This window comes from Gracilinanus agilis, chromosome 2, assembly GCF_016433145.1.
Source record: "Gracilinanus agilis isolate LMUSP501 chromosome 2, AgileGrace, whole genome shotgun sequence".
NCBI classification, from domain to species: Eukaryota; Metazoa; Chordata; class Mammalia; order Didelphimorphia; family Didelphidae; genus Gracilinanus; species Gracilinanus agilis.
In genome coordinates, this window is record NC_058131.1 from 150086530 (window position 1) to 150097463 (window position 10934).

Consider the following 10934-nt stretch of genomic DNA (forward strand, 5'->3'; position numbering starts at 1 on the left):
AAATAAGCAGGAGCAATGAATTAAAACCTTTCATAACTATGTATAAGAGAAAGAGTTCATGAGTACTTTTAGAAATATAGCTCAAATTCTTTTCTAGTGCTTCATTTAATATGGAGGTAAACTTGGTTTCTTAATGACAATGCCAGTCAAGTATACTCTCTAGGTTCTACCCTGCTGGAAAGACTTTGACTATTTCTGATGATGGACTGTGTGTGTGTGTGTGTGTGTGTGTGTGTGTGTGTGTGTGTGTGTGTTGTCTTCTGAAGAACATCTTCAGTTTTAAGGGGCATAGCAGGGGGTTGTTTTTTTTTGTCCCCAGAAACATTAAAATTTACAATATGCATCAAAATGAAATCATGAATCCTTAAAATATTGAAGCATATGACTACATTAAATGAGATTAGAAGATTTTAAACTACAAAGTTGGGCAATTTCTTAACATTGGGCAAATGACCTTTAACTGTTTCAATCTGTTTCCTTGTCTCTAAAATGGCAATAATAATACTCTGCCAACTCTACAGGGTCATTGTTATATATAAAATGAAAAAATGTAAATAAAGCATTTTAAAACTCTGAAGCACTATATTGTTAAGTGTTATAATTGCTCTCTTAAAAATTGAGAAGTGGAAGTACAGGAAATTTAGATCACTTAACAAAGGTCAACATTCTTTCCAGAAACAAACCCTCAACAAGACCTGAGGTCTCTTGGTTCTCAGATCAGTTTGGGATTTTTTTCCCCAACAGATCTCATTACCACTAATATGAAGATGAACTATAAATCAAGAGGTAGCAATGGATTTTCCACATCACTGTATCTGGAACAAAGACAAAGTCAAAAACATGGAGTATTATGAGACATTGTGATTCATTACTGCTAATAGAGATGTCCTTATGTTTTATTTTCTCCCAAAGAAGATGGATACAACTTTCTACGGGAAGTTACACATTTTTTTTCCTTCAAAAACAAATTTTTTGCTTATTTGATAATAGGAGTGGTTTTATTAATTGCACAGAAACCCTGAAAGGTTTTCAAGCTTTAGGGAACTTCGTTATAACTAAAAAGAAATGGCTCACAGTCCCCAAGTCATATATAGCTTCTGGTATTCTGGAGGAAAAATTCATAGATAAGAATTTTTAAATGCTTTTATATGATTTTTAATGTATCTACATTTGTTATTGATTTTAATCTATTTAGTTAAGTGAAGATGCCTAAATGTGGTAAATAGATGAAATAAAATTAAATAGTTTGTCAAATACTTTGAAAAACTTAAAAAACTACATAAAATCTAGCTATTATTAAATTCTGGGCCTGACCAACCCTGCCATTGGATGTTACAATTTCAGTAGTCTTATGGGGAAAACCAGGGGAGTTAACTTAAATATTATATGTGTGGGTTCAGAAGGGGTGAGTAGGAGACAGGAATGGACAGTAGGGGAAACCAAGTTAGGAATACTGGGTTTACTGTTAAGGAAAAGACTGTTTACAGAAGCGACAGGCCCTAACTGTCACCCTGCTTCTCCTAGACAAGGGATAAACTCAGAGTATAATAAATACACACTATGGAAACTTCAAGGTACGAAGAAAAACACACAGGGAAAAGTTTTAATTGTTTTCTGAAAGGATAGGAGAGGGGGTGAGGTGAAACTATATCTAACTGCCCAGGACTGGAGTCAAAAGTGTAAATTCCTAAGCCAACCTGCCAGGTTTGACAGCTTGGCTAAGGACCTGAGGAAGAGGGCTTGGATTTGGGGTCTCACAACTGATCCAGAGATGTCTTCAGGATACCAGGAACCAACTCCTCCACGGCCCGATGATCCAAAGTAACCAGGTAGGGAGAGATGTCTGCAGACTGTCCACCAGAACACAGGCCTCTTCCCTACTCAGAGTTGACTTGCAGGATGATGTCTTCAGCCTTTACAACCTTCACCACTCTCCAAGATCCCAGGTCAAATAGGGACTGCTGATTGCACTTCAGCTCTAAACCCATCACAAAACAGCAATATCTGTTGCTTAGCTCTCTCCTCCCTACCCCCTGTATTCTATACAGAATGTCCATGACTTCCAGCCAAGGCTTTCCCTAATCTACTTGCAAAAACCTGCCTTTATACCTTCAAAGCCTATACCTATTACAGTCCTATGGGTAGCAATCTAGGTCATCTTTAGGTTGAGCACCCTCTAGTGACCAATAGTAGGGGATATTGCAGCTTTAAGAAAAATTGTTCCACAGAGTTACTATCTGATGGTCAACTCACATATTGCATTCCTTCCCTGTATAATTAATATAATTATAAGCTGTTCTGAGGGATTTATGGTAAAAAACGTTACCCACATTCAGAGGAAGATCTGCAGGAGTGGAAACACAGAAGAAAAAGAACTGCTTGAATGCATGGGTTGAGGTGGACATAATTGAGGGTGTGGACTCGAAACTACCACACCAATGCAACTACCAACAATATGGAAATAGGTCTTGATCAATGACACATGTTAAAACCAGTGGAAATGCGCATTGGCCAGGGGTGGGGGGGAGGACGAGGCGTGAAGGGGAAAGTAGGAGCATGAGTCATGTAACCATTTTAACTTTTCTAAAAAATAAATATTAATAAATGTTAAAAATATATGTATAATTATAAGCTGCCTTTCTATAGAGTTAAGGAAGGAAACCCTCAAACCACATTACCTAAGGAAGGAAACAAAGATTACAGAAGACTCACATAACATTTTTTTTTTTCATTTGTTAGGATGAAAGCTATCGATCTAAAATTCTAGATCATGAAAAACTGATCATCTCAAAGGTTCTTTCCTCTGTTAGCCATCTGGAAATCCATAATTTCTAACATATATTAACACACAAAGGTGATATAACCAGGGGAAATGTGCGTCAGCTACTGGGGGGTGGGGGGGTTGGGGAGAGAGCAAGAACGTGAATCATGGAACCATGGAAAAATTTTTTTCTAAAAAATTAAAAATAAAAAAATAAAAATAAAAGCAATTGTTTAATCTCTATACTTGTCATGATTTAAAAAAAATTTTTTTTCTAAACTGTGTGAAACCATTTCTAGAATATGACATTTCACCAGAAGATGGCACTACAAGACTATATTTTATATATATATATCCTATACACCCACATAGAATGACAGAATTTCACAGTTGGAATTGTCCACTCTAACCCTATCTAAATAAGAATCCCTCACAAGTGTTCATTCAGCCTTTGTTTCTTCAGTGTTGGAGAACCTACCCTTGCAGAAACCAACCAACCTCACTTTTGAATACTTTACTGTTAGAAAAATTTTTCTTTTTGCCAAACTTAATCCTCTCTGTAATTCCTACTAAGCAACAAGGGCTTAATTTCTGTGCTAAGCACTGGAGTTATTAAGACAACAATTAAATAGTCTCTGTCTTCAATGAGTTTGTATTCTCTTCAGAGAGACAACTCTATTTATAGAATATACAAAAATCAAACATAAGGTTACTTTGGAAAAGAAGGCACTAATAGGGAAGGGAAAGTATGATAGTGTGTTGTGAGGGAAAGTAAATTGTATTTTACCTGAGCCTTTTATTGCCCCCTGCAGAGACCTGCTCTGGGTGGGGGGCAAAGTCCATGGTCTCTTAGAGTTGAAGTAAATGAATAAGGCGGGGCCAGACTGGGTAGCTTCACTTAGCTCTGTTTATTGAAAGTCAAGCTCACACATATACAGCAAAATCGTGCTAAGCCAGCATAGGATACAGCAAAGCAAATAGAGAAAGAGAATACAGAAATGCAGATGTTTCTCTACATTCAAGGGAATGTCAAACTATTTTGTTCTACATATTTCAAAGTATACATAGGTTATTTTGATCTACATAATTCATAGGATATATAATGACACAATCCAAGGAAGAGACCTGTCCAAAGAGATACAGCTAAGGATTTATGAAGGGACAGCACCAGAAACCTCAGCCTAATTAAAACATTCCCAAGGTTCCATTGTCTAAAACTGTTTTATGGCTGGCCAGAAGTTCTTCTCAGATAAGAGTCTGTAGTTCTGTGTGCAATTAAGATCTGTCCTTACAGAATCTGACACAGCATAAATGCCTCTCTCTGAGATTTCCCTTCTGCTTTTCTGCCTCAGTGGGTCAAACTGACCTAAGGTTCTGACATGAGTCTGAAAGGAAATTTTGGAATTCCAAGAGTTGAAGGTGAGGAAGGAGTGCATTCCAGGAATGGGAGACAATCAGTTCAATGATATGGTGAAAAGATATGGTAATGTGTGTGAGAAACAGAAGACCAGTTTTGCTGAGTGGCAGAGTACATGAAAGGAAATGATCTATTGTAAAGGCTGAAAAATATATTAAAGACAGATTGTCAAAGCCTTTAAATACCAAAGGGGTTTATAATGGATACTAAAGGCAATAAGGATCCAGTGGAATTTATTGAATGGGGGAATTACATAGTTAGACCTGATGTGGGGGACTGTCAGCTTGGCAGTTGTGTTGAGAATAGATTGGAGAGGGAAAGACTTGAGGTAAGGCCAATTAGAAAACCAATTGCAATAGCTCTGATAAAGGGTAATGAGGACTTAAAGTAGGATACTATCTGTGAGAGAAGGAAACATATTTGAGAGGGAAGCCATAGGTTCTGGCAATTAACAATTGGATATGTAGAATGAGTGAGAGAAAGGTGTCAAGGATAATACTGAGATTGTGAACCTGAGCGACTGGAAGTTTGATAGCTTTGACAGAAATAAGAAAATTGAGAAGGAAAATGTGTTTTCGAAAGAGTGGGAGAAAATAATAAAATCTAGTTTTAACATGCATTTGAGATTTTGGATTACCAGGTCAAATTCTCCAGTTGACATAGGTGATATGGGACTAGAACACAGAGGAGAGATTTAAGGATGAATGTGGAGATCTGGAAGTGACCTGCATAGAGATGTTGCTTAAATTCATGGAAGCTGAGGAGGTTGCTAAGAGATTGAACCTAAAAAGAAGAGACCTTACAATATGCTTATAATTTGGAGTCATTATATGAATGATAATTTATCAAAGTAAGAGAACCAAATGAGAGGGATGGCATACTAACCAAATAATGCCAAATAGAAGCTTTTGGATTCACCAGCTATCTTCCTTTTAACATACATATACCTTTGCAAGGGTATGGGGTATATGGGTGTTCAAGGAGGACTAGCACTTTTGGTGTGAGGACTTACTGAGCCTGTTTGAGGGCTGATTTGCCTCCTTTGGTACTGTCTTCTATTCTAAATATTCTTCCTTTTGTTTATAAAAGAGAGCTGTCACCCTCTTTCAGTCTTAGCTTTTCTGAGGGAGCTGAGCCCCTGTTTATAGACAAATTCATGCTCTGTCAATAAATTGCTTGTGCTTGGAACTATATGCCTCAGTTTACTTTAATTTTGGACATAACATTATGACATCATCTCAAGAAATGAGACAGTAGTAATAAGATGTGGAAATATGTGTATTTATTTAGGTAATGACACTGTATTTAGGTAATCACACCTGCTACCCAGCTCTCACCTGTGACTCCAAAAAGCAGTAACATGCACAGCAGCCAAACCCAAGTAAACTTTCTCAACAGATAAGCTAAACTAAGTTGAGAATAATCAATAAGCAACAAACCCATTGGTAAGTTAAGGGAGTGTCAAGGGATTGTGGAGCATTTAGAACTTGGTCAGAGATTAAAGAGGCCAAGCTCATCCAAGATATCCTGGGCCATCACCAGTTTTCCTGACTTGTCTTGCCACTGAATTTGAATGAAAACTTTCTGCAACTCTGCCTCACTTAAAATCCATGTATGTGAAGACATCACTCCATGATGTATTTATATAGGCATATAAAGGAAGACAAAACAAAGGTCAGACAATTATCTCTGGGAGGGCAGTGAGATTTGGTTCTCACATCATAATTACTTTAATTACTCCCAAATCCCTTCCATTTGGCACACTTTTATTAAGTGCAAAACTAAAAGAAAATATACTGTATGAATTTCCAGAAGATTAAAAATTAAAAAAAATTCTCCCTGCTCTTCCCAAGAGAATTACATTATAGAGAATAATACATATACATAAATAAATACAAAGTAGACCCTGATGAGGCAGCTTTATTCAGAGGAGAGATATAGTATTGGATTTAGAATGAAGAAGTTCAGAGTTCAAAACCTGCCTCAAAATTCTTCCTAGCTATGTGACCTAGGACAAGTTACTTAAACCACTCTATGCTTCAGTTTCTTTATCTGTAAAATGGGGGTAATAATGGTACCTCTTCGTAAGGATAAAATAACATGTAAAGCACTTTATAAGCCTTAAAATGTTATATAATTCCTAGTTATTATGATGATGCGGCAAAGAAGGCATCCAGACAAAGTGCTCCAGGAAAAAAATTAAGAGGGATATTGAAAGAAATTGCTTATTTCCTAACCTTGTTTGAAAATAGCCAATTTGGACTTTGAGGAGAGTAGAGAAATAAAGGAAATGGTCATTTTGAAACATAAAGAATTGGGGGGGCCAGACCTGGTTGGAGTTATAGAGTAGTTACCAATAGTGAACTTGTTTTCCCACAACCCCCTTAATAATTGTCGTTTTGCCCTTTTTTGTCATCTTTGTTAGTCTTGTGGATATGAAATAGAATGTGTTGCTGTGGAGTTGTTTCAATCATGTCCAACTCATTGTGATTTCATTTGTGATTTTTTTGGTAAAGATACTAGAGTGGTTTACAGTTTTCTTCTCCATCAAATAGTACCTCAGTTACTTTAATTTGCATTTCTCTAGTATTTTTTCATATAGCGAATCACTTAATTTCTTCCTTTGAGAACTGCCTATTCATATCCTTTGAAGGCTGTTGATCTTATAATTTTTATTGATTTAAAGCATTAATTTATTAAGTAATAATATTTTAAGAATAGTTCTTCAAGAGATCTGAATAATAATCAGAAGCTATATTAAGATGAAATCAATGCATATACTGTTTAAACATATTATGCCATACAACAAGAAAGCAAGGAGCCTTTTTTTATAGAGTGCCTTGAAATTTTATGAGACAAAGTGATAAAAGGACAAGTAAAATCAGAAATTTGTTATAAAAAACTCCTGCTTGTGTACATTTGTGGGCTGAATGTGTATTGACATAGTATTTTAAACTTTACATAGAATCAGAACTTTTAGCATTGGAAGGAAGCTCAACAGCTAACTAGTCCCCTTACAACTAAATGAATTCCTATTTAAATATACTCAACATGTGTTCATCTTCCAAGGACAGGAAAACCCACTGCTTCTTGAGGCAACCCATTTCACTTTTGGAAAATTCTAGTTTTTAGGAAATGTGCCCAGATGTCATGCCAAAATTCACCTTTTTGCAACTTCCACAAGTGCTCCTGGTTCTTTAGAACCTAGGGAACACATCTTTTTTTTTAAGATTTTATTTTCCCAATTACATGCAATAACAATTTTCTACGTACATTTTCTGAAATTATAAATGAAAGATCCAAATTGTCTCCCTCTCTCCCTTTCCTCCCCTCTCTCAGAAGTGGTCATTTGAGCAGGATTATACATGTATTATCATACAAAACATACTTCCATATTGTTTATTTTTGTAAGAGAATATTCACATAAAACCAAAACCCCAAAATAAAATCATAAACAAACTAATAGGGAACATAGTGTGCTTTGATCTGCATCTGAATCCAACAGTTCTTTCTCTGGAGGTAGATAGCATTCTTTATCATAAGTCCTTCAGAATTGTCCCAGGTGATCTTACAGATTTTTTAAGTTCCATTTATATTGAATATGAGACCTTTGTCAGAGAAAATTGCTGATGAAATTTTTTCCCCAGTTAATTGTTTCTCTTCTAATATATCTACTGATCTTCTTATAACACGGACTCAAACCCCTATAACATCTGCATTTTCCTTGTCTGGATATTCTCTGACTTATCGATGTTCCTCCTAAACTTTGGCATCCAAAACTGAACATAATTCTACCAAGTCTCACTAAGGCAGAGTTGGAGTCATCTTTGAGGAGTATGAGCTCTGGAAGTCAAGAAGAGAGTCAGTTATAGAAAAAAATGTCTAACTCTTGAAAGGGATTCTTTACCTATCCATTGTGGGGAGTGTCACCTTGACCATATTTGTTCCTTAAAAGTGTCTTCCTCTCCACTAGGGTGCTCTATGGGTGAATCACCTCTTCCCACTGATGCTGTATATGTTTATGGGACATTGCTCCCCAGGTTTATGGGGTGGATGTTTTTTTGGTCTTGTTTTTAGTGAAAATTGGAAACATCAAACCGATTTTATTTTGTTATTGATTTCAATTCTATACCACTGCCTATATTTTTGTAACTGCTTATGTCATGTTTCATTTGTCTAAGAGTTAATTTTGGAAATTCAACTTTCCTGTAAATTCTGCTTTGTCTCTGAGTTAAGTTTAGATGTTTATTTCTCCTGCTAATCACTGTTCTATTCTTGCCTCAAGGAAATCTGTTATTCTTGATAGTTACAAATGGAGAATTCCTGCACAGTGGGTTGGACGGCCACCTTGTTCAATCACTGCAAGTCTACAGAGCTCCCTGCTGCAGTCTGGGCCTCTCTCTGCCCTGTCCCCGATTCCCCTTTCCCTCCCTCCCTGGGCTTAACATTGCTTTGGCCATGGAGAAATTCATGAACAGTATCAGGCAGCTCTTGGCTCTAGGACAAATGACACAACTTTGTGAACTGATAAACAAAATGGAAAACTGTTAGCAAAAATTATATCCCATCTTGATACAGTACTTGGTGCTTTGAATGCACAGGAGCATTCCTTAGGGGTTCTTCCAGTTCTGTTTGTGACTTGACTTTGAACATTATTCTCACAGGTTCAGCTTTTTATCAGCTCTTGTAACGGGGAACATATGCAACAGACAATTTTACTGGTCTTTGCCCCTAGTTAACAAATACTCTCATGGAAAGAAAACAGGCCCTGTAAGGAACTGGTATCCTCAGACAAGCCATAGACAAGATGCAGATGAATACAAACCAGCTGCCCTCAGTACATGCATATCTCTGCTAATTTTGTTTATTGGCAAAATGCTTCAAGCCTGCTACCCTCCCCTACCTGGATGTGGATATGGTAGACATTTGTAAGGAGAATGGGGCTTATGACACAAAGCACTTTTTATGTTACCACTACTATGGTGGAATGATCTACTCGGGGCGAAAGTACTTTGAAAGAGCACTCTACTTTTATGAATAGGCCATACCTATTCCAATGGCAGTCAGTCACATTATGTTGGAATCATATAAAAAAATATATTCTAGTTTCTTTGATATTACTAGGCAAAGTTCAACAGCTGCCAAAATATACTTCTTAGATGGTAAATAGATTCATTAAACCCCTTAGTGATGCTTACCATGAATTAGCACTAATTTATTCAACCAATAATTCATCAGAACTAGAATTCTGGCAGACAAGCATAGTGAAGCTTTCACTAGAGATAACAGTATGGGGCTAGTTAAGCAGAGTTTGTCCTCTCTTTATAAGAAGAACATTCATAGGCTATCAAAGAAATTTTAACATTGTCATTATAAGACATGGCAAGTCATGTCATGTACAGTTGTCAGGATCTCAGGAGGCTGAAAAATATGTCCTTCACATGATAGAAGATGGTGAAATTTTTGCAAGTATTACTCAAAAGGATGGTATGGCCAGTTTCCATGATAATCCTTAAAAATATAATAATCCATCTAAACTTCATAACACTGATCAGGAGATGGTGAAATGTTTAGAGTTGGATGAGCCACTCAAAACCATGGATCAAGAAATCACAGTGAATCCTCAGTTTGTGCAAAAGAGTATAGGCTCACAAGAAGATGATTCAGGAAGGAAGTCATCCAATTATTCTTGAAAGTAACATTTTTTGTGCTTTAAACTGAAAGAACCAACACTTTGGCCATTGACAAACATGAGAATGGCAGAAAGGACTGAGATTGTTTTATCTAGATATTAAGAAATTAAATTTTGTTTTGACATCTTCAACCCTATATGCTTTCAAAATTTTCTGCAAAGAAAGGAAAAGATCTCAAAAAAAAAAGATGCAAATGGATGGCAGGAAGTCTGGTCTGTTATCCAAGACAGTCTGGTCCACTGTTTTTAAACTGCCTTTGCAGGTGGTCTGAAACAATGAAATTTTTAGGGAGAGATGGAATAGCCCCTCATTCCCAATTTCCAGGCAGCCATAGTATTCCTCGCACCTATGATATAAGCTTTGTAACTGGTCATACTGTTTTTTTCTATCTATGATACTGTCTTCTATTCTAAATGATCTTCCTTTTGTTTATAAAAGAGAGCTGAGTCTTAGCTTTCCTGAGGGAGCTGAGACCCTGTTTATGGAGAAATTCATGCTCTGTCAATAAATTGGTTGTGCTTGGAACTATATGCTTCAGTTTACCTTAATTTTGGACATAACATTATGATATCATCTCAAGAAATGAGACAGTAGTAGTAAGATGTGGAAATATGTGTATTTATTTAGGTAATCACACTGTATCCACCACCCAACCTATGCCTAACCTGGCTACTTGACAATAAATAAACTTTAAGGATAGGTATAGGAACTGGACCTGTGATTTCATAAATATAGAGGATTCTTGGCTTTGGTAACTCTCTCTATCAACAGGTCAGCATCTTCTGGAAACATAGTATTTGAGAAGTACCTATAAATAATGATAGTATATTTGCTATATTTCCTTCTTTTCTCTTTTTCTTCTGGGGACTTGAAGAAATTTTTGCTGTGATTGTTATTTACATTTGCATTTATCTTTTTTCAGAAAACCAGCATAAAAAGAACTACAGATCCTCAGATCTGGAAAGGACCCCAGGCACCATTTTCTTCAATCCTTCACCGAATAAGAATCCTTTCTACCACCTCCCTAACAAGTGCTTCACTGCTTGAAGGAAGAGTTCTAATA

The 10934-nt window shown here is 36.5% G+C and overlaps 1 pseudogene; it reads left to right on the forward strand.

The window, feature by feature from the left end:
• Positions 1-8624: 8624 nt before the first annotated feature.
• Positions 8625-9871, forward strand: LOC123234799 (annotated as a pseudogene).
• The last annotated feature ends 1063 nt before the right edge of the window (positions 9872-10934 follow it).